Source organism: Euprymna scolopes, chromosome 32, assembly GCF_053919585.1.
Source record: "Euprymna scolopes isolate OS-2025 chromosome 32, ASM5391958v1, whole genome shotgun sequence".
NCBI classification, from domain to species: Eukaryota; Metazoa; Mollusca; class Cephalopoda; order Sepiida; family Sepiolidae; genus Euprymna; species Euprymna scolopes.
The window spans coordinates 29,990,001-30,017,500 of record NC_136513.1 but is presented as its reverse complement, the minus strand read 5'-3'; the positions used below and the strand labels follow the sequence as shown (position 1 = coordinate 30,017,500).

Here is a 27,500-nt window from a genome sequence, read left to right as displayed (position 1 = left end):
CTGGTTGGCCATAACTCTATATATACAAATGAAGACAATTTGAGCATCGTTTTTTAGTTTGAAAATATAGTTTGTTTTTTACCAGCTGTCGACAAATTAAACCATAGAATAGTATTATACTATTCCTTAACCCTGTTTATTTTCATGTAATTTCGCCCTATAGAAGCAACAATTTGAGCATTTAAATGTTAAAGTTGACTACCAGTATAGACCACATTTTGTGGCAATTTAGTTCGTAATCCCGGCGACTGTGCACCAGAATTTAAAATAAAAATGAAGGCTCGTTGAAAAGCTAATGACCTGCATCGTGTAGATGGTTTTGTTATATTTGCCCGTAAGGTTTTACATCATTTTTTCCACAAGTCGGGGATCATAACTTAATGCAGAATTAGCTTTCACTTTATGGACACTTTCTTTTTGGGGGGAGGAGGGTCTGTTATAATTTCATGGGGAGTGTTTATTGCGTCCTAGTAAACACAAAACCAACCTAAAAACTTGTTTTCAATAGGTTTTCACGCGTGCAAAAAACGAATATCGTACTTAAATTTCCGCAAATAAGTATATTTGTGGATATTAAAAAATGTAATTCTTTATGTTATATCGGTGCCTGTTGTTCTACGCGCAAGCGCATATTTTTACTTAATACTCGGAAAAATACTTATTTGTAGAAATGTAAATGCGATATTCGTTTTCATCACACCCGAAAACTCTTGGAAAAAAAGTTTATTATATAGGTTTTGTGTTGATATACCAGACAACAAATACCAAATGAACATTATTCCTAAAAAATAACAGACGCTCCCCTCTAAAAAGTTGGTTTCTTTTACGTTAAATTAATATAGAAAACTGATCCCCCAATTTATAAAACTATATTATTTTTCATATTTTGCAAACTACTCGTTATTTCCGTTTACATCACCCTAAAAAAATACAACAGTGGTAATTTAAAAATATTTTTTGAGTCGAAATATACTGAACCTTTACCAATAATTCAATCATACTTTTGCTAGTTTTGCATATAAATAAAAAAAATATCTGATATTTCCCAAAAGGAGCTTGCCTTGATGGAGGGAGACTAAAACTTGCTGGTATGGCTTGAAATGATCTTAAAAAGTACTGCAATTGGAGAATTCTGTTTCAAATATTCCTCATATGTAATATCTCCTCTATTTAGGAGATAAGGTAGGATTAGGAATATCTCAGTATAAAATAATCCTTGTACACTGTAAAATTTACTTTATGCATTAAAACCAATAGGGGGTATAACATTAAAACCAAAGGGGGTGATTCACCATTAAACCAAACGGCCCCTGAACATTAATTGTTTTGAACTCAAATCAAGTTATTAAGTTAGATCCATGTCCAAGGAACCTATATCTAAAATTTCAAGTGTTCAGACCCAAAATTGGCGAAGGAGTTTGGTAGAGTTCTCAAAGGACAAATATTTGAATTTTTACAGCTTATCAGCTGGCCGAAAACAAATTAGAAAGTGTTTTTTCCAAATCTCAATACCCTGTATTCAAAATGTCGAGTCTGTAGACTGAAATTTGTATAGAGTTATTGCGTAGGAAAATGTACACAGATAGACACACACACACACACACACACACACACACAAGCACACGCACACTTCACTTTTATAGATATACTAGCATTGAATTCCGGCGTTGCCTGGGTGTTTGGAGAGGTATGTTGAGAATAAAAAGTAGTAGGAAGGCAGGCTCGAACCCGTACCGCGAAAGAAGAAAAGAACAGGTAAAAAAAAAAAAAAACCTTACGTATTTGCTCTTACGACCACCGCTTAACCGAAAGTGACGTAGGTTTAAATTAAGGCAAGCCAATCGAAAAGAAAGGATGACTTTAAAAAATATCGGCGAAAAAATCGACCCTCCTCCCTGTAGATAAGTAACCAGGTTAAGGTGAAGTAATTAATGTTTTTAGCCAATTTTTCGATATTTGTCGTCTGAAAAGTCGTTTCTGTCGAAAGGTTAAGCAGACATGCAAACGCAAACATACATACAAGCACACATTTATATGATGCTAACTAAGAATTTTCGACCCAAACCGATGAAAAACCTTGCCGTATCTCTGAATACCCTTTATGTAAATTTTCCAGAAATTGTCTGAATAATTTGGGAAAGATCGCAGAGGTAATTTTTTTTCAAGTTTGACCTCTATTCTGACCCCTTAACGTTTATTGTTTGGGGCTCTACCCAAGTTATTAATTTGGATCCATGTCCAAGAAACCTATATATAAAATTTCAAAGGTGTACACCCAAAATTGGCGAATGAGTTTGGTAAAGTTCGTAAAGGTCAAATCGTGGAAATGTGACCCTTAACAGCAAAATTTCTATCCGAAAAAAGATCACAAAGATTTTCCCAAATCTGATTACCCTATATATCAAATTCTAAGTCTGAAGACTGAAACCTGACAGGGTTAGCGCGTAGAGAGATGTACACAGACACACAGACACGTTCACTTTTATATATATACTAGAATTTCAGCCCGGCGACACGGGTGTTTGGACGTATTTGTTGAGCAAAAAAAAAAAAAAAGACAAAAAAAAGAACGAACAAAAAAAACAAACAAAATATATATATATACATATATATATATATATATATATATATATATATATATATATATATATATATAATTTCCAGAGTTTAGACCTAAAATTGACGGAGGAGTTTGGTAGAGTTCTTAAAGGTAAAATCGTTGAGTTTTAACCTCTTGTCAGCCAAATGTTTGACCAAAAATTGATTACAAAGGTTTTCCCAAATCTCAGTTCTCTGTATATCAAATTTCGAGTCTTTAGACTAAAAATTAACATACTTATTGCATAGGAAAATGCACACAGGAACTCAGACAGACACACAGACATACCCACAGACACGTTCAATTTCATAGATACACTGGTATGGGTTCCCGGCGTTGCCCGGGTGTTTGGAGGTGTATGCTGAGCAAAAAAAGGTAATTTTTTTAAACATTTAACCCCTATTTTTAGCCCTTGAAATTTATTTTTTTGGGCTCAAATCGAGTTATTAAGTTAGATCAATGTCCAAGACATGTATATCCAAAATTTCAAGTGTTTCAACCTAAAATTGGCGGAGGAGTTTGGTAGAGTTTTTAAAGGAAACATCATTGAGTTTTAACCTTTTGTCAGCCAAATGTTTGGCCGAAACTTGATTACAAAGATTTTCCCAAATCTCAGTACCCTGTATATCAAATTTCGAGTCTGTAGACTAAAAATTGACAGAATTATTGCGATAGAAAATGTGCACAGATACACAGACAGACAGCCATACATACACACATACACGTTCACTTTTATAGATATATGGATAGATAGATAGATAGATAGATAGATATTTCAATTCATACCGCACCCATTTATCCAAATGAGTCGTCGACCTTGAATTCAAAAACAACTTCCTCGCATCATCGTTTATAAATAGAATCGTCCGACTGTGTGGGATCATACCCCCATTACTTCGTCTGATGGGGAAGGTTTCCTAGCGGCCTCGGCATCAGGGAGACAGGGTAGTACACGTTAAGGATTCGTCACTTGACACTCAGCTTAACAGGTGAGGGGCCGGGAACCGGCCCAGCACCCGTTGGACTGAGGTACGCCGCCTGGGTAATACCTAGGAGGTCCACCCTTCCAGGCCTTGCCACCATGCTTTCCGGTGGGGCAAGTTTATTGCTTGCTGCCTGAGGCGCCCCGACCGGTGAATGCCGACGGGGTTACTCAGGCAATTTTTAAAATTGCAGGAGTGCCCCTTCTTTAGGGGAGCCTGCGTGGTTCCCACTTTCCGGCCTTGTGCCACATAACGCTGATGTGTGCAGCATTTAAATATATACCCCATTCTTCGTCGTTAGGATCGGATGTGGCTCCTAGCGGCTCCGGCTGCAGGGAGACAGGGTAGTAGTACTCTTCAAGGATCCATTATTGACACTAAGCCCAACAGGCGAGATGCCGGGAACCGGCGCAGCACCTGATGGACTGAGGTACGCAGCCTGGGTACTACCTAGGAGGTCCACCCTCCCAGGCCTTGCCACCGGGCTTTCCGATGGGGCAAGTTAATTGCTTGCCACCTGAGGCGCCCCTACTGGGGAATGCCGACGGGGTGCCAAGGCAATTTTTGATGAGGCAAGAGTGCCCCTCCTTTAGGGGAGTTTGCTCATTTCCAGCTTCCGGCCTTGTGCCACATTTTGGAGTGGTGGACACCAAATAAATAGCTACCCCATTCTTCGTCTGACTCGTTATTATGTGCGCCTTACCGATACTGTTATTTTTATTATTATTTATTCTTGTTATTAATTGTTAAATTTGGTGTTATTTGCTTCTTCTTCTTCTTCTTCTTTCTTCTTCTTCCTCTTCTTCTTCTTCTTCTTCCTCCGGTACTACTGTTTAAATACCGGACTCTTTTTTGACTGCTTCTTTTCTCCTACGTTTATCCGCCGACCATGGCATCTGCCAGCTGTATGCCTACGGTTGAGGTGAAGAGAGACGAAGGAAAGTAAACATCGACGTGGAAAAGTTTATTGCAGACGCCCAGAAATGCATCGAATTTACAACGGAAACGGGAATAAAATTGGAACAACCACAGATACAGCAATTCGCCAAGAGGACGATTTCGTTATTCGTAATAGATCGCAAACCAAAAAATTGATACGGTCAACCAAAGAGACAGTCACGAAACTGATTCCATCGGCAGGATTAAGAGCTGAACGCATAACGAAATGCAAATGCTACAACACATGGGCAGCCCTTTTTAAGACGGAAGAAGAATGCATCTCAATGACCAAAAAGAAATTACTACTGAGTACACTCTAAGAATGGAATATTTGGGAAGACGGAGAACCACAGTATCTATATTCCAGGTTCCAGACGCTGTCCCCGGTGAGTACCTAGCCGCCTACTTGCTGAAGTTTGTGGACATAACGGGAATAGAAGAGGACCACTACAATTGAGTATGGTCCTTCGACATTCTGCTCAACGCAGAAACATTTTTACACATTCCGTATTATCTAGAGTCTGGGGTAGAAAAGTTACCGATTGTGGTCGCAGGCAAAAGACCAGCATGCTGGATATGCGGGGAAATCAGCCATTTTACCAACGCATACCCCAAAAGAAAGCCAGCTGCTAAGACTAACCCAACAAATAATAATAAGCGCAAGATAGGATATGCCGAACCAACATAAACTAAATCACCAACATAAAATAAATCTCCAGCAAAGGGCAACGGGATCACACCAGAAGAGTTTTAAAAGGAATTTAACTCAGAGAAACAACCCCCTCCCCCCTAAAAAAGACAACCGAATACTCGTCCCCCCAAAAAAATACCCACCGAAGTCTTATGCTAAGTCTCTCACAAAAGAGGAGAAAATAGAAATACGGACGAGTAAGGACACAGGGGGGGCAACAAATTCAAGGCTCCCCTAAAACTGAAAGAGTCGCTCTACGAAAAGAGGAAAATATCTGAGGAAAAAGAATTCCCTAATTCCTTATTCCCCGAGAAACCCGCCCTGCCCCCAAACAATCAAACCCCACTCAAAGCTCCTCCTCTCACTAAATTTTCGCTGCCCTTTAGAGACAGAAAACTGACATACCTCGTCTCTCCTTCCAAAAACGACCCCCAAAACATCACCGTTTTGCTCTCCAAACAACACGCCCAAAAATACACCTTCCCCCTCCCCCAATGTAAACAGACATGCCCCCTCCACCCCTTCAGACAAGTAAAGGCAAAGCAGCCCCTCAGTCGAGACCGAATCACGGAAAAAAATCAACCCTTTTTTAATGGGAAGGACGTATGTAAAATCTCAGCAGAAGTAGAGAATATCATGAAAACCCATCTCAGAAAAGATTATAGAAACCTCCTCGCGTTCAAATCATTAAAAAAAAGACATTACTAATTTCGAAAACTTTAAAGCAAAGCGAATACTAACAGTCGTCAGGAAACGCAAGGAGGCCAAAGGACTCTGGACTTTGCTAGATGAAGCAAATTCTGAATTTAACCTCTATCCTCGAGCAGTTAATTTTAAAGATAATGACCTGGCTGAAATTAGGAAACGATGTGTTGGACCAGTACCCATCAATCTCCATCCTTCATTTCATAGGGCAGTCGAACTAACCTTCCCCCTAGACATCGGCGGTCTGTCTCCTGACGGGTCTATCACTACCGAGATGACCACTGGAGCTTTGGGGACAGCTGTCGGTGTCTTGGAACCGTCTATGTTTGATCTGGATTCTCAACCCTAAGTAACTCAAGATTGCGTTAAGATTAGCTAGTTTAAATGTCCGAGGTTTGAGGGATGCTTCTCGTAAACTTCGAGTTGCACGCGACATTCAACGCCTCGGTGTTAATATTTGTTGTATACAGGAAACTCACTTTATTCCAAGTGATTAATAGGGTGTTCTCCTTAGAGACTTTCTGCTCTATTCAGCACATTATGATACCCACGCAAGGGGGGTTACCTGGCTAGTAAAGCGCACGCTTGATAAGTCGTGTGATCCTATTTATGCAGATCCAGAGGGATGATTGCTCGTTCTGGATGTTACCGTAAAAGAAGGTGGCATTTTGTTTTATTGGGGTTTATGCGCACAATATCCGTACTGAGCTAGTTTCCTTTTTTCCGCGAATCAAGCCCTTCATGAATTCGTCTCGCCGGTTAGTTTTAGCGGGAGACTGGAACGCGGTCCTGGGTCCGGAGTAAGATGACGGGGTTAATACCACAAGGGGTACTAACAAGAACTGGGATGCTAAAGCGTTTCGAGACTTTGTCGACAAGTTTGATCTTGTCGATAAATTTCGAAACGAAAAACCGGGGATTTAGCATGGACTTGGAAATGTAGACACGGCTCCGATCCGGTGAAACTTTCGAGTTACATCGATCGGTTCTTAGTTAGGAGAGTTGACCTTGGGTGTTTAGACTGTCGAAGTTTTCATAGTATAGTTTATTCGGACCATAGGCTTGTCCAGGTTCAAGCAAACTTAGATAGTGTTAAACCTAGGATGGCTAGTTACTGGAAGTTCAACGTGTCGTTGTTCGATGTGAAGGACTTCCGGGAACAGCTTCTACTAACAATACAGAGGGAATTGACGGGGGCTATCCCCGGGAATAAGTGGTTGGGTAACCTAAAAAAAGTCATTAGTTCCTTCGCTGCTGATTTTAGTCGCTGGCTCAACCTTAGTTCTAGAGTAGTGAAAGCGGAACTAGAAGATAGATTAGAAAAAGCGGTGGAGGAGGGGGATAGTGCTAGCTATACTATAGTTTACTCTGAACTAGACTCCTTGGATAACAGGGAGGACCAGGGGTACTAATTAGGGTAGATTAAAAAGTGCGCCAAACGAAGCAACAAATATGGCCGCGTCACTACGTGCGGAGTAGTTTCAACGTTCTGCTGATTGAGACATCGGCAGTGTCACGTTGCCGGACGGACGAACCATAACTTCGAACGAGACAATCTTGGGGAGGGGGGGTCGAACTCATTTTCAGGAACTTTTTACCAAGGAGCCCGGTCTGACTATTGAACAGTTTGACACCTATTTAGCCGACTTTTCTCTACTTGAGGCGACCGAAGCGCCTAGGTGTGAAGGTAGCATAAAGGAGGAAGAACGTATTGAGGTCATGAAACAGGTTGGGCTAGACAGAACCCCTGGGATTGGTAGTCTGCCCTACGAGGTGTATTTGAGGCTGTCGCCCATTTTCATTCCTTCGCTGAGTGTACTTTTTAACTCCTGGTTTAAGAACATGTGCATACCACAGTACCAGGGGGATCATTAAATTGTTACGCAAAGATAAAAATGGGGGGATGGGATAAGTAATTTCCGTCCCTTAACGATGTAAACACACAGAGTAAAAGGTTGTGGCCAAGATCTTAGCAAATCGTCTGCAGATTGTCTTATACCGTCTAATAAGTCCCGACCAGACTGATTCTGTTAAGGGCCGGACGATTCAAGATAATTTACACACGATACGCTTGATTATAGAAAAAGTCGACACAGAAGCCGCGCTGATCAATTTAGATCAGTCCAAAGCATTCAACAGAGTAGACCATCGTTACCCTGAGACTGTTCTTCGCTCGGCTGAGTTTGGGCCCCCTTGGATTCCCCTCTTGTATCCCAACCCTGGTGCTGTGGTGGAAGTGAATGGTGTGAGGACGAAACCCTTCATGTTAACAAGATCGATCCGTCTAGGTTGTCCCTTATCTCCAATGCTGTATGTGCTGGCGCTTGAGCCATATTTGTGCAAGCTTCGGGTGAGTCCGGTCTTTCGCGGGATTACTTTGCCAGGTGGCTCTACCCCGATAAAGTACACCGCCTTTGCTGACGACGTGACTGTGCTTGTAACGAGCAGTACCGAGATAAGAGTCGTCGACATAGAAACAAGTCGGTATGCTAAGGTTACAGGGGGCATAGTTAACTCCGTTAAGTCTATTGGCTTACGTATCGGTGCCTGGAGGGGTATGCCCCTTCAGGACCCCTTTGGTTGGACTGATGGACCATGCAAGCCACTTGGCGTCTAGTGTGGCCCCGGCCTCCAGCTGGAGAAAAATTTGTCGGAAGTATTGGAAGCGGTCAAGGTCGCATCTCATTTGTGGGCCTTGAGAAACCTGTATTTGAAGGGTCGGCGGAGGAATGCAAATCTCATATCTACCCTCTGATCCTTTACCGTCCATCAGTTTTTCCACTCAAGGAGGCCACACTAGTGTATCTGGTAGTGCTCTTTTCGCGTTCTTATGGCGAGGAACGCAAGCCATGGTTACCCCGTAAGTCTGTTACTTGCATGCGTCTGAAGGCGGTCTGAGTATGCCTAGTGTGGAAATACGTAGACACACTCTTAGCCTGATATACCTGGATCGAATGTGTATACCTATTGAGAGAAACGATGTCTTCTTGATAGAAGACACTAAGGACGCTTTTAGACTTTGGAGTGTGTATTCGGCTGAGGAGGAGGCACACGAGTTGCCCCGAAACGAATACCCTTTCTATCGCGAGTGTCGGCAGGTCTTGAGATTTCTTCTACGGGGGAAAGAAAGCCTCTCTTAAACCCAGCTGTTATCTCGCAAGGCGCTATATCGTTCCTTTGTGAGGGCATCTGTTCGAGACGAAAAGATTGAGGAGTTAAGTTTTACGAACGAGGAGCGCCGCTTAATATGGCCTTAGGCGCCTAGGTCGAGCTGCTTCGACAATTACGAGGCATCATTCACCTGGCTTATAATACGAAATGCCCTTTGGGTTGGCAAAATACTTTACGCAGCGGGTTTTACGGAGACACCTAATTGTGTCCGATGCGGGGATTGGGAAGAAGACCTTTATCATGCTTTCTTCCACTGCGCCATTGTTCGACCGTTGTGTGAGTTAGTTGAACGCTTCACGGTTCGCATGCTGAGCGGGCGTTTTTTTTGTGGTGAATTCGGTTTCCCCGTGCTGCAACAGGGCACCGACCATGAAGAAAGAAGAACGCTATGTTATTCTGTGTTTGCTAGCTGTTATGAGAAGCGTTATTTGGACGACGCGGCAGAAGGAGGTTTACGGAAATGAGACCTTCACTGCACCCCAGCTTGTTGTTATTTTCAAATATCGATTGAAAATGCGAATTAAGCTGGAGAAGGTAAAAATCGCTCCTTTTAATTTCAACGATAGGAAGGAGAAAGTTTCTTTTTTTTGGTTTTACAAGGTGATCACCACTAATCCAGGCCCGGAAGCCACTCTGGGATAAGGGGTATTTTAAGTACAGTACGTTAGTGTGGATATTTTAGAGTGTCTACTTATGGGGGCGGTTCATCAGGAATTTGTTTACGTTGGACTTGAGGGCATCCACGTTGTAGTCAGGAGGGAAGCAGGCAAACAGAACAGAGTTCCACAGGCGTGCAGTTCTGAGAAAGAAGCTTTGTTCATGGAATGTACGTTTGAATTTAAGCACATATATAGAGTGGGGAAAGTTTTTGACAGTGGATTAAGCAAGACGGGTCTTTTTTTGTAAAAGATTGGCGAGCAAGGGCCAGAGATTGGAGTTCAGACGAGCAACTGCCATGGAAATAACGATAAAACAAAGATAGGCTCGCAACGTCTCTTATGTGAGAGAGAGGTTGCAGGGAAGAGAAAAGGGCATCCCCCACTAAGCCCCGAAGTCTATTTTGTACTCTGTCAATGCAGGATAGGCTGTTTTTAGCAGATCCTGTCCAGATATGGCAACAATACTCCATCTTTGGACGTACTTGGCTTTTATATAGATAGAGAATTGCATCAGTAGTGATTTATCTTCTGGGGCGGTAGAAAGAACCCACCATCTTTCCAGTTACCTTGGCAACAGACTTGATGTAGTGTTCGATTTCAGATCTAGAGTGAAGGTCAAGCCCAGAAGCTTGTCAAATCATGGGGCTGCTCCTAGACGAGAGCCATCCATCTCAATTGATGCCAGATGGGGATCATAGCGTTGATGATGTAAAGAAAGGAATTTGGTTTTAGAGGCATTAAAGGTAACCAGCCACATCTTCCCCCACTGAACCACTCGTTCGAGATTAGAGGAGAGAGAATCAGAGAGAGCTTTGCCATTTACAGCCTTTGATGTGTTGCCGTAGATGGTCGTGTAATCCTCTTAGATGTCAACGAATGATTTAAGTATGTGTTTAGGGAGCTCATTGATGTAAATAAGGAAGAGAGTTGGGCCCAGGATGGACCCTTGAGGGACTCCAGCATTTATACTGCAGGCCTCTGATTTTTGCCCATCAACCAATACTCTTATGAGCCTTTCAAAGAGAAATGATTTAATGATAGAGAGAATATTTCCAGTTATACCGTAGCTGGAGATCTTGTGAAGTATACCCTTATGCCATACCTTGTCGAAGGCCTTTGATATGTCAAGGTGCAATTGCCCTGGAAAGGAAGCCTTTGTCAAGAGATTACCTAATCCTATGAGATATAACCGTTAGCAAATCTGCGGTAGATCTTTCAGAACGGAAACCATATGGCGTGTCACTAAGAAGGTAATTTCTGCTGAGGTGGTTGACTATTTTTCTATTTAATATGGATCCCAGCAACTTACTCATGACACTCCAGATACTTATTGGTCTGTACTGAGAGGGAGATGATTTATCACCTGACTTCTTAAATACAGGGCATACTGATCAGATTTTCCAGGGTGTTGGAAAGCACTTCTTAAGGAAACGTTTAAAAAGTTTCGTAAGTATGGGGGCAAATTCTGGTAGAAGCTTTTTTAACACTATAATTGGGATGCCGTCAGGGTCATTAGCTTTACTGGAATCAAGGTTCTTGATTAGCTTGTCGACCTCATGCACAGATATTTGTATGTTACCTAGCGTGTTCTGTGTTATAGGAGGAAATATGGGGAGTTGATGGCCTTCGTCGCATAGTGTAGAATAAGCTTCAAAGTTCTTGGCAAATAGTTTGGCCTTGTCTGAAGCTGAGATGACCTCTGGTTCGTTGATAAGGGATGGGATAGAACGCACACTTATGTTTAGGATCCTATTTGTTTCGCGACTGTGTAGATTGAATGGGGCTAATCTTGAATTCCTTTTTTGAATTGCTTAGGTTTCTAAGAATTTTGGGTGTTCTGAACTATCGTAGACATACATCTGACCTCCTAGAGTAGGCTAGTTAAGCATTTTTGCTCGATTTTTAACTTAGCTAGAGTATGCATGTTGTCATCGTCCCAATCCCTATATTAGTTTTACCTGTCCCATCGCCCCCAGTTTTTTTCTCCTCTTTTGGTTCGATAATCCCCCCTCACGGCCCCATTAGGTTGACGGATAGACTGTTTTGTCAGTAATGTAGGCCATTTTTGTGATGTTTTTAATAAAATCCAGTTTTCAAGAGGCCTACATCTTTTCGACTGATAAAACTTTTTATCTGCCACAATTTTAGTGAAAGAGTTCTTTTTACTAACCACTTTTTGTCATTTGTATATAACTCATTCGATTACTGTAAACAATATTTTGATCCCCCCATCCACATCATGTATATATATTTGTAATTTTCGGGTGTTAAGTAGGTTGTCCACAGAGTGATTCTTGTATTTTGGTGAAAGAGTCTAGTCAAGTTTACGTTATGTTAGTTAGGACAACATTAACTCCCCCCCCTTTTTCGGCCTTGTGCCACATTTTTATCTTTGTAAAATATTTTACGAAATAAAATAAATATTTACCCCATTATTTGTCTGACTCGATATTCTGTGCGCCTTACCGATACTGTTATTGTTAATTATTCTTGTTATTAATTGTTAAATTTGGTGTTATTTGCTTCTTCTTCTCCTTCTTCTTCTTCTTCTTCCTCCGGCACTACTGTTTAAATACCGGACTCTTTTTTGACTTTTTCTCCTCCGTTTATCCGCCGGCCATGGCATCTACCACCTGTGTGCCGACGGTTGAGGTGAAGAGAGACGAAGGACAAGCTGGATGGACGAAACCACCAAAAGTTAAAATCGACGTGGAAAAGTTTACTGAAGAAGCTAGGAAATGCGTCGAATTTACAACGGAAACGGGAATAAAATTGGAACAATCACGGATACAGGAATTCGCCAAGAGGACGATTTCGTTATTCGTAATAGATCGCAAAACCAAAAAGCTGATACGTTCAACGGAAGAGACAGTCACGAAGCTGATTGCTTCGCCATGATTGAGAGCTGAACGTATAACTAAATGCAAAGGCTACAACACATGGGCAGCCCTTTTTAAGACGGAAGAAGAATGCATCTCAATGGCTAAAAAAGAAATTATAACTACTGAGTACATTCTAAGAACGGAAAAAGTGGCGATTGTGGTCGCAGGCAGAAGACCAGCATGCTGGATATGCGGGGAAGTCGGCCATCTCGCCTATATATGCCTCAAAAGAAATCCAACTGCTAAGACTAACCCAACAAATAATAATAACCGCAAGATAGGATATGCCGAACCAAAAGAAAAGCCACAGGCACCAACATAAACTAAATCTCCAGCAAAAGACAACGAGATCTCACCAGAAGAGTTTTGAAAGGAATTTAACTCAGAGAAACAACCCCTCCCCCCAAAAAAGACAACTGGATACTCGTCCCCCCAAAGAAATCCCCACCCAAGTCTTACGATAAGTCTCTCACAAAAGAGGAGAAAATAGAAATACGGACGAGTAAGGATCCAGGGGGCAGCAAATTCAAGGCCATCCTAAAACTGAAAGAGTCGTTAGACGAAAAATGAAAAATATCTGAGGAAAAAGAATCCCCTGAATCCCTATTCCCCGAGAAACCCGCCCTGCCCTCAAAAGAAAAGCAACCCCCACTCAAAGCTCCACCTCTCACTAAATCTTGGCTGCCCCATAGAGACACAAAACTGACATCCCTCGGCTCTACCTCGACAAAGACTCCCAAAGCATATCTGTTTTGTTCTCGAAATAACACGCCAAAAGATACACCTCCCCCCTCCCCAATCAAAACAGACATGCCCCATCCACCCCTCTCAGACAAGAAAAGGCAAAGAAGCCCCTCGGTCGAGACTGAATCCAGAAAAAAAGCACTTTTTTAATGGGAAGGATGTGTGTAAAATCACAGCAGAATAGAGAATATAATGAAATCCCATAACAGGAAAGATTATAGAAACCTCCTCGCTCATAGATTATAGAACCCTCCTCGCGTTCAACTCATTTAAAAAAATACATTACTAACCCTGAAAACTTTAAAGCAACGCGAATACTAACAGTCGTTAAGAAACGTGAGGAGGCCAAAGGATTCTGGGCTAGGCTGGAGGAAGAAAATTCTGAATTTAACCTCTATCCTTTAGCTGTTTATTTTAACGATAATGACCTTGTTGAAATTTGGAAACAATGTGTTGGACGGGTCCCCATCAAACTCTATCCTTCATTTTATAAGGCAGTCGAACTAACCTTCCCCCTAGACATCGGCGGTCTGTCCCCTGACGGGTCTATCACTACTGAGCTGACCACTGGATCTTTGGGGACAGCTGTCGGTGTCTTGACACCGTCTATGTTTGATAAGGATTCCCAACCCTAACAAACTCAAGAATGCTTAAAGATTTGCGAGTTTAAATTTCCGAGGTTTGAGGGATGCCTCTCGTTAACTTCCAGTTACACGCGACCTTCAACGCCTCGGTGTGGATATTTGTTGTATACAGGAAACTCACTTCATTCCAAGTGATTACCATGGTGTTTTCTTTAGGGACTTTCAGCTCTATTCAGCACATTATGATATCCACTCAAGGGGGGGGTAATCTGGCTACTTAAGTACACTCTCTATGCGTCGTGTGCCCCTATTTATGCAGATCCAGAGGGATGATTGCTCGTTCTGAACGTTACCGTAAAGGATGTGGCATTTCGTTTTATTGGGTTTTATGCGCCCAATAACAGTACTGAACTAGGTTCCTTTTTTCGGCGAATCGAGCCGTTCATGAATTCGTCTCGCCGGTTAGTTTTAACGGGAGACTGGAACGCGATCCTGGATCCCGAGTTAGATGGCGCGGTTAATACCACAAGGGGTACTAACGAGAACCGGGATGCTAAAGCGTTTCGAGACTTTGTCGACAAGTTTGATCTTGTCGATATATTTCGAAACGAAAAACCGTGGATTTAGCATGGACTTGGACATGTAGACACGGCTCCGATCCGGTGAAACTTTCGAGTTACATCGATCGGTTCTTAGTTAGGAGAGTTGACCTTGGGTGTTTAGACTGTCGAAGTTTTCATAGTATAGTTTATTCGGACCATAGGCTTGTCCGTGTTCGAGTAAACTTAGATAGTGTTAAACCTAGGATGGCTAGTTACTGGAAGTTCAACACATCGTTGTTCAATGTGAAGGAGTTCCGGGAACAGCTTCTACTAACAATACAGAGGGAATTGAGGGGGCTATCCTCGGGAATAAGTCGTCGGGTTACCTTAAAAACGACATTAGGTCCTTCGTTGCTGATTTTAGTCGCCGGCTCAACCTTAGTTCTAGAGCAGCGACAGCGGCAGTAGCAGATAGATTAAAAATTGCACCAAACGGGGCAACAAATATGGCCGCTTCACTACGTGCGGAGAAGTTTCGAGGTTCTGCAGATCGACGCATCGCCAGTGCCACATTGCCGGACGGACGAACCGTAACTTAAAAAGACGGAATCTTGGAGGGTTCTCGAACTCATTTCAGGAACTTTTTACCAAGGAGCCCGGTCTGACTATTGAACAGTTTGACACCTATTTAGTCGACTTTTCTCGCCTTGAGGGTACCGAAGCGCCTAGGTATGAAGGTAGCATAAAAGAAGAAGGAGTCATCAAGGCCTTGAAACAGGTCGGGCTTGATGGTCTGCCCTAGGAGGTGTATTTGAGGCTGTCGCCCATTTTCATTCCTTTGCTGACTGTACTTTTTAAATCCTGGCTTAGGAACGGGTGCATACCTCAGTACTTTATCAGGGGGATCATTAAATTGTTACGCAAAGATAAAAATGGAGGGGATGGGTTAGGTAATTTCCGTCCCTTAACGATGTAAAACGCAGAGTTAAAGATTGTAGCCAAGATCTAAGCAAATCGTCTGCAGATTGTCTTACACCCACTAATAAGTCCCGAAAAGACTTGTTCTGTTAAGTGCCGGACGATTTAAGATAATTTGCACACGATACGCTTGATAGTAGAATAAGTCGACACAGAAGCCGCGCTGATCAATTTAGATCAGTCCAAAGCATTCGACAGAGTAGACCATCGTTACCTAGAGGCTGTTCTTCGCTCGTCTGGGTTTGGGCCCCAGTGTCGATCTTTCATTCGCCTCTTGTATGCCATCCCCGGTGCTATGGTAGAAGTGAATTGGGTGAGGACGAAACCATTCATGCTAACAAGATCGATCCGTCAAGGTTGTCCCTTATCCCCAATGCTGTATGTGCTGAAGCTTAAGACATATTTGCGCCAGCTTCGGTTTAATCCGGTCTTTCGCGGGATTACTTTGCCAGGTGGCTCTACCCCGGTAGAGTATACCGCCTATGCCGACGACATGACTGGTCTTGTAACGAGCAATGCGGAGATTACATTCGTCGACATAGAAACAATCGGTATGCCAAGGTCACAGGGGTCATAATTAACTACGTTAAGTCTATTGGCTTACGTATCTGTGCCTCGATGGTTATGCCCCTTCAGGAACCCTTTGGTTGGACTGATGAGCTATGCAAGCTACTCGGCTTTTGGTTTCGCACTGGTCTCCAGCTGGAGACAAAATTGGTCGGATATATTGGAAGCGGTCAAGGTCGCATATCATTTGTGGGCCTTGAGAAACCCGTCTTTGAAGGGTCGGGCGGAGTTATGCAATGCTCAAATTTACCCACTGATCCTTTACCGACTATCAGTACTTCTACTCCCGGAGACCACACTAGTTGATCTGGTACGGGCTTTTTTCACGTTCTCGTGGCGGAGGTCTGTTACTTGCATGCGTCTGAAGGCGGTCTGGGTATGCCTAGTGTGGAAACACGTAGACAAACTCTTAGGCTGATATATCTGGATCGAATGTGTACACCTAGTGCGTAAAACGGGGTTTTCTGGATAGAAGACACTAAGAAAACCTTTCAGGCTTTGGAGAGTGTGCACTCGGCTGAGAGGGAGGCACACAAGTTGCTCCGAAACGAATGCCCTTTCTATCGCGAATGTCGGCAGGCCTTGAGATTTCTACGGGGGAAAGAAAGCCTCTCTGAAACCCAACTGTTGTCTCGCAAGGCGCTGTATCGAGCCTTAGTGAGAGGATCCGTTCGAGACGAAAAGATTGAGGATTCGGTTTTACGAAGGAGGAGCGCCGCTTAATATGGCCTTGGGTGCCTGGGGCGAGCTGCTTCGATAATTACGAGGCATCACTCACCTGGCTGGTAATACGAAATGCCGTCTGGGTCGACAAAAGTCTTTACGCAGCGGGTTTTACGGAGACACCTAATTGTGTCCGATGCGGGGATTGGGAGGAAGAGCTTGATCATGCTTTCTTCCACTGCGCCATCGTTCGACCGTTGTGTGAGTTAGTTGAACGCTTCAGGCTTCGCATGCTGAACGGGCGGTTTTTTGCGATGGATTCGGTTTCCCCGTGCTGCAACTGGGCACCTACCATGAAGAAAGAAGAACGCTATGTTTTTCTGTGTTTGCTAGAAATGAGAGACGTTATTTGAACGACGGGACAGAAGGAGGTTTACGGAAATGAGACCTTCACTGCACCACAACTTGTTCTCATTTTCAAATATCGATTGAAAATGCGAATTAAGCTGGAGAAGGTGAAACTCGCTCCGGCAAATTTCAACGACAGGTGGGTGAAAGTTTTTCGACTGTGTAGAGTGAATGGAATTAATCTTGTGTGTGTATGTGTGTGTGTGTTTTTTTTAGTTTGCTTAGGTTTTGAGGATTTTGGGTAACCTGAACGAACTTAGACATGCATCGGACCACCTAGAATAGGATGGTTCGGCATTTTGATTCGTTTTTTAACTTAGCTAGAGTATGCATGTTGTCATCGTCGCATTTCCCTTTTTAATTTGCTCCGGTCCCATTGGCCCTCGTTTTTGGGGTTTTCTTTTCTTTTCCCTCTTTTGGTGCGATAATCCCCACTCCCGACCCCAATAGGTGACGGATAGGCTGTTTTTCAGTGGGTAGGCAATTTTTGTGACCTTTTCTTATAAAGTCAGTATTCGTGGGACCTACATCGTTTCGACTGACAAAAATTTCTACCTGCCACAATTATTAGTGAGGGCATTCTTTTACTAACCCATTGTTGCATTGTAAATTCCTCATTCGTTTTTTAATATAAGATTTTTATTCCCGACCCCCCCACATCATATATATATATTTGTAATTTTCAGGTTTTTAAGTCGGATGTCCATAGAGTAATTCTGGTATTGTGGTAAAAGTTAAAGTTCTGTTAGTTAGGTCAACATTACCCCCCCCCCTTTTTCGGCCTTGTGCCACATTTTTATTTTTTTTTAATATTTTTGCAAAATAAAATAAATATTTTCCCCATTCTTCGTCCAAAATATTGCAACAGTTATTGAAGTAGCATAAACGCATTGTTGTTTTTATAATCTGTTTTGTATTATTTCCATATTCCGAACGGTAAGACCTTCGCCAGAAAAGCTTGGGAAATGAATCAATATGAAAGCCGTTGAGAAGGTTGGTGCCATATGGGCAGCTTTCATTCCTTAACATAACGTTCACTTTTCATCTCGTAACAGAAAAAAAAATGAAAAGAACTTTGTCTTTTTTTTAATAATATTTCTTTTTTAAATTAGTAGACGCATGTGAGTGAGAACCAACAGTCATTAACATACACAAAAAACATCAATTTAAGCATAAATAGTACTTACATATAAGTTTTCAAGTTTCCCCATAAAGTAAAGTTGTGGACTGTCTCAGATAGGTCCAAAATATTTAATATGTATATTTGTATACTTTTTGAGAAATATTATCAGGGTTATAGGCGGTATATGAAGCATAAAAATTGTCGTTTTTAATTTCCTATAATTGTTTGATTTTAATTTCCTATAGTTGGTGTTTTTATTTCACATAAACATTTTTTTTAATTCCCTATTATTGTTATCTTTAATTTCCTATAATTGTTGGTATTAGAATTTCCTATAATTGGCTTTTTTTAATGTTCTTATAATTGTTGTTTTAAATTTTCTATAGTGCTTTGATTTTTACTCCCAATAATTATTGTCTTTAATATCTTATAATTGTTGTTTTTAATTTCTATAATTGTTGTGTTTACTTTCCTATAAGATATTTTTATATTTCCTATAATTGTTCAAATTTAAGTTCCTATGATTGTTGTTTTTAATTTACTATAAATGTTTGTTTGTAAACCCCTATAATTGTTATCATAATTTCCTATAATTGTTGTTTTTTGGATTTCCTAAAATTGCCTATTTTCATTTTCTATAATTATTGTTTTTTTTTTAAATTCTGATAATTGCTTTTTTTAAAATTTCCTATAATTGTTGTTTTTAATTTCCTATAATTGTTATTCTTACTTTCCTATGAGTTGTTTTGATATTTCGAGCGGTTACATCTATTATTATGATAATATACACACGCACACAACTACACACACACAAACAAACACTTCAACTACTACTTTAGAGAACTGCAAGCTATTAAATAAAACCTGTGAAGTTGAACTTTGAAGATTAAAGCAGAACCTATCTAAGCTAGACTTCAAATAATGTCGAGGGCGTACTCACGACTGGTAAGTTTACAGGTACTCAAGCTTGAGCAACATGTCATAAACTAATTCGAAAACTAGAATCAAAATATTACAAACACCACTACACGTCGTTTAGTGTTGACACACTGTTTAAAACTCAACACATCATAACATAAACTTTCTGTTATTTTACATACACACTACGATATACGGTTTAAGTGTTAAGAAATCACGTTTGAAAGGACAAGTCGGGACTGTGATATTTCCAGTGTGAATCGGTGGCCCGTGAAATAACAACCGTGGGCATAAATCTTTTAAATGGACTTCCATGAATTCTTTCTGCATTTAATTTTTTTTCCTTTAAAGGTGCCATTCTATTTTTTCAAGTTATTTTTTTTATTTAAAAAAAAAAAAAAGCAAGGCAGCGTAAATAACATGGCTGATCTTAAGGCCGCTGGGCAAGTTGAGACCACTTTCCTTATTCGCATTAACGTAAGCGTCGTTGGCTATTGGGATACATAAAAGCATCGGTCCGAACAATGACATTAGATATAATTGCTAAAGGTTAGACTATCTAGAAGTATATAGGGTTATCTACTTTTTCCGAAAGGCTATATATTCATCTATGCATACAAAAGCCATTAAACGCAGGCACACGCGACCGCACGCGGCCCATACACACACACACACACACACACACATATATATATATATATATATATATATATATAGAAAGAGAGAGAGAGAGAGAGAGAGAGAAGAGAGAGACTCAGAACATCCAAATTAAAAAAAAAACTAATTCGCTCCTACCAATCATTCACTCGCCTGTATGACGAATATAAAATAAGAGAACTAACTATAAACCCACCATGCCTCAATAAAGAGAATGAAAACAACACTCGCTCCTGACGACGAAAGGATGCACCGATCGTAAGCGCTAAAGAAGAATATGGCCGAACAAACTACTGGTCGCCATAATATACAACATGCCAACCGAAATAATTAAGACGGTTCGACGATCGAAAAATTATCAAAAAAAAAAATGGAAAAAGGTAGAACTAAGTAGTGTTTAATAAACGTGCTTGAATAATGAATTGTTGCCAATATATATATATATATATATATATATATATATATATATATATTTATATATATATATATATATATATATACTTAAAGTTTACACATAAATTTATACTTTTGTATATTAATTTTATGTGAGTAAATGAAGTACTTATATATATATATATATATATATATATATATATACATATATACATATATATATACTAGCAAAAGTACCCGTCGTTGACTGGGTTCAAAGACAGCCTACAGAAAATGGGCTCTGTTTTATGAAAGTATTATACCTTATGAAAAGGAAAGGTTGTAAAGAGATAGCTTCGAATTTAGGTGTATCAAAACCAAAGACAAATATGATGAAAGTAAAAATAAAATAGATAAACCCCATAATTTATTATACCATTCCTGTTCACCCTGAAACACTTATCACAATATTCTGTGGATCTATATTGAAACAACCTTGTTAAACTTTGTTACATATTTACATTCTAGGGAGGTCAGGCGCGAACGAACACCCCATAATTTTATCATACCATATTTCTTAAAACTGAAACATAAGTAGACTTACGCAGACACTTATGAAAAGCCTTTATTAAAGTTTGTGCCTATTTCCATTCTATGGATGCCAGGCGCGAACGCAGACCCCACAATTTTATTTTACCATTCCTATTTAATTAAAACGTACTTACCAAAGTATTATTATGTACATCTATATCAAAAAACACTTGTAAACCTTTTATTTTTATTTCCATTCTTTGTGGACAAGGCGCGTACGCAGACCCCACAATTTTAATGAATCATCATTATGCCAGATCAAACATACCCATTCCTGTGTCTCGATACATCTCCTATCATTATGTGTGATCAGTTTTCTATAATAGTCAACCATATAAGAGCCAATTCGTGTTCAGACACACACAAAGAGATTCAGCTTTATATTATATACATATATATATGTGTGTGTGTGTGTGTGTGTGTGTGTGTGTGTGTGTGTGTGTGTGTGTGTGTGTGTGTAACGTGTATATATGTATGTATAGAGGGGGCTATGGAAAAACTTCTCTGAAATGCATATATGTATATATAGTATCGTAATAAATATTATATATATATATATATATATATATATATATATATATATATATATATATATATATATATATATATACTAGCATTTCAGCCCGGCGTTTCCCGGGTGTTTGTATGTGTATGTTGAACAACAACAAAAAAAAATTGGTAGACGGAAGGCAGGCTCGAATCCGTATCGCAAAGGAGGAAAAGAACGGGGTAACACCTAACGTTTATGCTGTCACGACAACCGCCAAAACGGAAGCAACATTTTTTAAAAGTACGACGAGACAATTTAAAGTATATCGGCGAAAAAATCGACCCCCCTCTGTAGAAAAATGCCTAGTTGAAGGGAAAGATAATAAAGTTTTTAGCCAATTTTTCCATCGCCTCTATTGAAAGTTTAAGGCAGGCATGCTAACAGACATACATACATGCATTTATATATCGGTAACAAAAAAATTTGGACCCAAACTGATGAAAAAGCTTGCCCTATCTCTGAATACCCTTTATGTAAAATTTCAAATATTTAGACCAGAAATTGTCTGAGTAATTTGGAAGAGACCGCCGAGATCAATTTTTTTTTTAATTTGACCCCTATCATGACCCCTTAAAATGTATTGTTTTGGGCACAAATCAAGTTAGATCCATGTCCAAGGAACTTATATCTAAAATTTCATGAGCAAATTGTGATAAAATAAAATACTAGTACAACATGCGAAAATATATTTATTGAAAACGGATGACTTCGTTCTATATTTTTTTTTACATGGGGTATCACCACTTATCAAGGCCCGGAAGTCACTCGAGGATAAGGGTTATTGTGTGTACAATAATCAATGGGATAATATCGTAGTAATAGTTGGTATAAAAGATTTGATAAAATGTCTTACTTAAGGGCTCGATTAATCAGGAATTTGTTTATGTTAGACTTGAAGACATCCAAGTTGTAGTCAGGTGGGAAACAGGCAAACGGAAGAGAATTTCGCAGGCATGCACTACTCAGAAAGAAGCTTTGTTCATGAAGTCTACATTTTTATTTAGGCACAGATAAAGAGTTGGGGAAATTAATGACAATGGTTTTAGCTAGACGGGTGTTTATTGTGAAAGGTTGGCGAGGAGTTACCAGAGATTGGAGATCGGGCGAGCATCTAACTTGGAAATAACGATAAAACAAAGACGGGCTCTCAACGTCTCTTCTGTGGTGGAGAGCTTGCAGGGAAGAGAAAAGGGCACCCCCCACTAAGTCATGAAGTCTATTTTGTACGTTGTCAACGCAGGATAGGTTGCTTTTAGAAGCTCCAGCCCATATGTGGCAGCAGTACTCCATCTTTGGATGTTCTTGGCTTTTATACAGATAGAGAATTGCATCAGTAGTGAGATATCTTCTGGAGAGATAGAAGGACCCCACCATTTTCCCAGCGGCGGGGCAACAGACTTGATATACGTGTTCCATTTCAAATCAGGAGTAAAGGTTAATCCAGGAGATTGTCAAAACATGAAGCCTCCCCAAGACGAGAACCATCTATTTCAATTAATGCTAGATGAGGATCAGAGCGTTGATGATGTAAAGATAGGAGCTTGATTCCCACCACGATTCTTTATAAATCTCTAAATACTTTACCATAAAGTGTTATTTCTCCTGATTATCTTAAACACCCGTTAAATATGCAGATATTTTTTCAAACGTAAAAACACACTGCTGAAGGTTATGTATAGATGTTAGTTGTACTGGTATTAAAAATCAATAAACATTTATCATTTTATTATTGCAACTAATAGTTGAATATTTAAGCAAAATCAAACAAAAAAGACAATTGAAATAATCGTTTTTTGGCATCGGAATATGAGCACATTTTTTTTTCAATACCGATTCTGATACACCAAAGAGTTCGATTCCCGAGTTCGATTCCGAATAATTGTCCCAACCTTACTAGTTATATTCACAACGTTTCGGCTAGTGTTCATTTCAAACAGAGGACTGTAACAGTTGAACATGCGGTAGTAGACTGGCAGGCTCGAAGACGTACCGCGAAGAGGAAAAACGTAAAAAGAACTTTATATAATCTCTGTTGCGCCCATCGCCAAACCGAAGTGACGGATGTTTACATTAAGGCTAATGAACTAGTCAATCGAAAAGAGAGGATGAATTTCAAAAAAGTGACACCTCCTTGTATAAAAGTTCTCAGATAGCAATAAAGGAAATAATGTTTTTAGCCAATTTTCCGATACTTGTTCTCCGAAGGGTCGCGCTTAAAAAGGATACCGATCTCGTGAAATCCGTCGCATCTGACCAAAGATAAAGGCATACATACATACATACATACATACATACATACACACATTTAAATAGACAGGTTAGATTTAAGATAATAGTGTTGGGACGATTCATCGAAATAGGAATCGGAAAATCAGAAAAAATCAGAACGTGTGAGTGTATCGGAAGTAGAATTTTGACCGGAAAAAACGTGTACCAATTTTCCGATGACAAAAACGATTCCTTTAATCACTTCTTCTATTTAATTTTGGTTAATAGATATTATAAAATAATACGTATTCATTGATTTTGATGTACTAATACAGCTAAAACCTACAGATGACCAACCCCACAACTCTGTGTTTATGCTTGAAAATATATATATATATATATATATATATATATATATATATATATATATATATATATATATATATACATTTAAAATGTTTTTCTTTTCTCTGACGTTAATCGTGAAATGAATAAAGACATTATAATTAAATATTTAGATACGTATTTTAAAAAAAAAACCGGATTCGGTAATTGTATGGGAATCGGGAATATAAAGTGCAAAAACAGTGGAATCGTCGTATCACTGATATATATATATATATATATATATATATATATATATATGTATATATATATATATATATATATATATATATATATATATATATATATATATATATATACATTGCCCTATCGTAAAATACGCTTACATTTTCATTAATGCAGATTTCGTATTTAATAGTATATCATTTTGGACCCAATGTATTGTAATTATTTTAATAGTTTAAAAAAAAAAAATGACTCGTGTGCCACCACCAAAATTGGAAACCAAAACTTTTAGCTTCCGATTTACTTTATCCTTTGACGTTATTACCTAAGCTATGAAGAAATGTTTTCTGCAAGGCTAAACGTAAAACATGGATCAATGACTACCACGTTACGCATGCATATTCGTAATGCCGTCGTTAAAAGTGCACCTTGAAAATTCACATTTTTGCACCGATTTCCCCCAGCTAAACTCAAATATAATGTTTTGCATGGGCTAGAATGTCCTATATATTAAATTTTATGTTTGTAACGGGAAACTGAAAGATAAGTTTGGTAGCCATATTTTAAAACAAATATATATATATATATATATATATATATATATATATATATATATATATATATATATATATAAAGAGAGAGAGAGAGAGAGAGAGAGAGAGAGAGAAAGAGCTTTGTGTTAATCTAAACTTTTTACGCAAATATTACGCAAGGATAAACCATGAAGAATATCTGTATGAGTCTAATTAGACGTAATAATTACTCATTTTTCTTACTCCTTTACTCTGATGAGAAGTATAGTATTTCTTCCGCAGAATAAGGATTTTTATTTCTATTTGTGTTTTCTTTCCGAATGATAAATAATGTTTAACCCTCACTTAAGTGTTTCTCGACATATTTTATTAAACCTTTGATTATATATATATATATATATATATATATATATATATATATATATATATATATATATATATATATATATATAAATATATATATATATATACATATATATATATGTATATATATGTGTGTGTGTGTATGTGTGTATATATGGTATATATATATATATATATAAATGTGTGTGTGTGTCTGTGTGTATAGATATACATATATATAACTGTATGTGTGAATGACATTATTTGCTATTGGCTTAAACAAAATGATGTGAGAATAAAAATCACTTAAAAAGCCATTTTTTCATAAGCAGTGTTATAAAAAAATAAGCTGTGGGAAACCTTAGTAACACGATTTTGTTTAACTCTGGAGACTTAAATAAATAAACAAAATTACCTCAAAACAACAATAACAAAAGAGGAAAAGAAAATTATACACATCGTCAGTCCGTCACATTTTCGCTTGAAATCTCACGTCAAAAAAAAAAGAAGAAAAAAAGAAAACTTTGTTTATTTGTTTATATTTTTTTCTAAAGTTGTTTTTTTGTTGTTAAATGCATTAATGACTATGGCGTGTCCGCGCCAGTCGAAAAGACGTGTATTCTGGGACCACACTGATAAGAATTAAACTCTTGCCATTTATCACAGTTTTGACTGGCCTGGGCTTGACGGCCAGTGATAATAAATAAAAAAAAATAGACGTCAAAAATGTAAACACATAAATCAATAATGTAAGCGACAAATATAAAAAAAAAATGTCAAAAAGATCTTAACCTCAAACGTTTGGAGAAAATTGAAACAACTAGTAAAATAATAGAAAAAATTGCAAGTGAATACATACACACATTATATATATATATATATATATATATATATATATATATATATATATATATATATATATATATATATGGCGTTTAAATCTCGAGGTTATTTTATTATATTTTATTTCTGTCGATACAAAATAATCTAGAAAAATAAATAAAGTGGTCGCACGGAAGGCCACATTAAAAGAAGCTTAGAGATTGCCGCCTACGATAACGTTTTTACTATTACCAAGCACACACATTTCGCCGCTCTATTTTGTTGTAATAAAAGGCCTGAATACACACGCATAAAATAAAGTAAAATAAACGGTTTACAAAGGGGGGAAAAATGATAAAAATTGTCCAAGGAAAAATAATAAAACACAGGTTTAAAACCAACACGCACACAAATTGTTTACAAAATATCAATAAAAAAATAAATGAATAAAAAATAGAGAAATGTCAGTTCCTTTATTCTTGATATATTTTTTTAAATAGTCTCTTTGACTGTGACCTGTCACGTTCTGTGTTCAGGTTCCTTCTGCAGGCACAATCGTCCATTTTTTCCACAACAACCCGGCCTTTTATCTACACTGACGCTGGCCGAATCTGACTTAATGGACAAAAGTTAAAAGATAAGTACAGAAATATAAAACAGATAACACATTTAAACAAACAAAAAGACCCCAAAAATAAAGGAAAAAAACATCTGAGAAAAAAAGATTTATGCGGAAAATATAACGATGTGTCTAAAGGAATTGTCTCTTATCTCAAATTCTGTGTTAACAAAGAGATACCTTTATGTTGCGACAGAAAAGAAAACCCTTTCCGACAAAGGACCGCAAAATGACTAAAATCGAAAACGGGAATTGTGTATTTTTCAGCATTTTTAAACTAATTTTTAAACATAACCGGCATGTATTTATCAGATTCTTAGTTAAACATGGCCGATAATACTGCCAGCATTATTAGTATCCCAAATTTATCCTACTTACATGGGTGTTTATTTTTTTAACACATTTTTAATTTCAGATTACCAATCTCTGCTATATTCCTCCTTCTATCCTTTCAATTTCTGCTTGGAAAAAGAGCAGCGAATATATTACAGTGTAACCCGGATATAAAATACTTCCTCCTGTGGATATCTTATATCCGGGTCATACTTTTATCTGGTGTTCTTATATCCGGGTTACATTGTATATAAACCCATACTCTAATTTTAGAGCAGAGGAAATCTCTCTTTTATCCGATTCTTATATTCGGATCACTTATATCGGGGTTACACTGTATTATGGCATATTCTTTCAATGCACAGATAGGTATCAATAAGTAATTAGTCGCTAAAATAGTATATTTCCTCTAGGAAATTTACTAGAATCTGATGACTGAAATTTTGTGTGGACGCTTGTTTCGAAAAGGTGCAGCGGCCTAATATTATGGTATTTGCCGATGCACAGTTAGCAATACATAATGATCACAAAGATATACAACCTTCAATTTAGCATAAAGTACACATTACAAATCAATCGTCTATAACGTTTGCCCATTTCTTCCGAAAAAAATACTTAATATAATTACAATGAATACAAAGATTCCGGAATACCTTCTTAGTTTAATACTATCCATTAATCAGGCTGTTTTATGGTAAATCGTGCACTGGATATTCTAGACTATTTCGCCATATTGCCTAAGTGAAT

General features: G+C 38.7%; 1 protein-coding gene across 1 annotated transcript in view; it reads right to left on the bottom strand.

The window, feature by feature from the left end:
• The window catches only part of LOC145256105 (general transcription factor II-I repeat domain-containing protein 2-like), a 780,669-nt gene that overhangs the window by 248,020 nt on the left and 505,149 nt on the right, over positions 1 to 27,500 (bottom strand). The gene's annotated exons all lie outside the window — the stretch shown is intronic.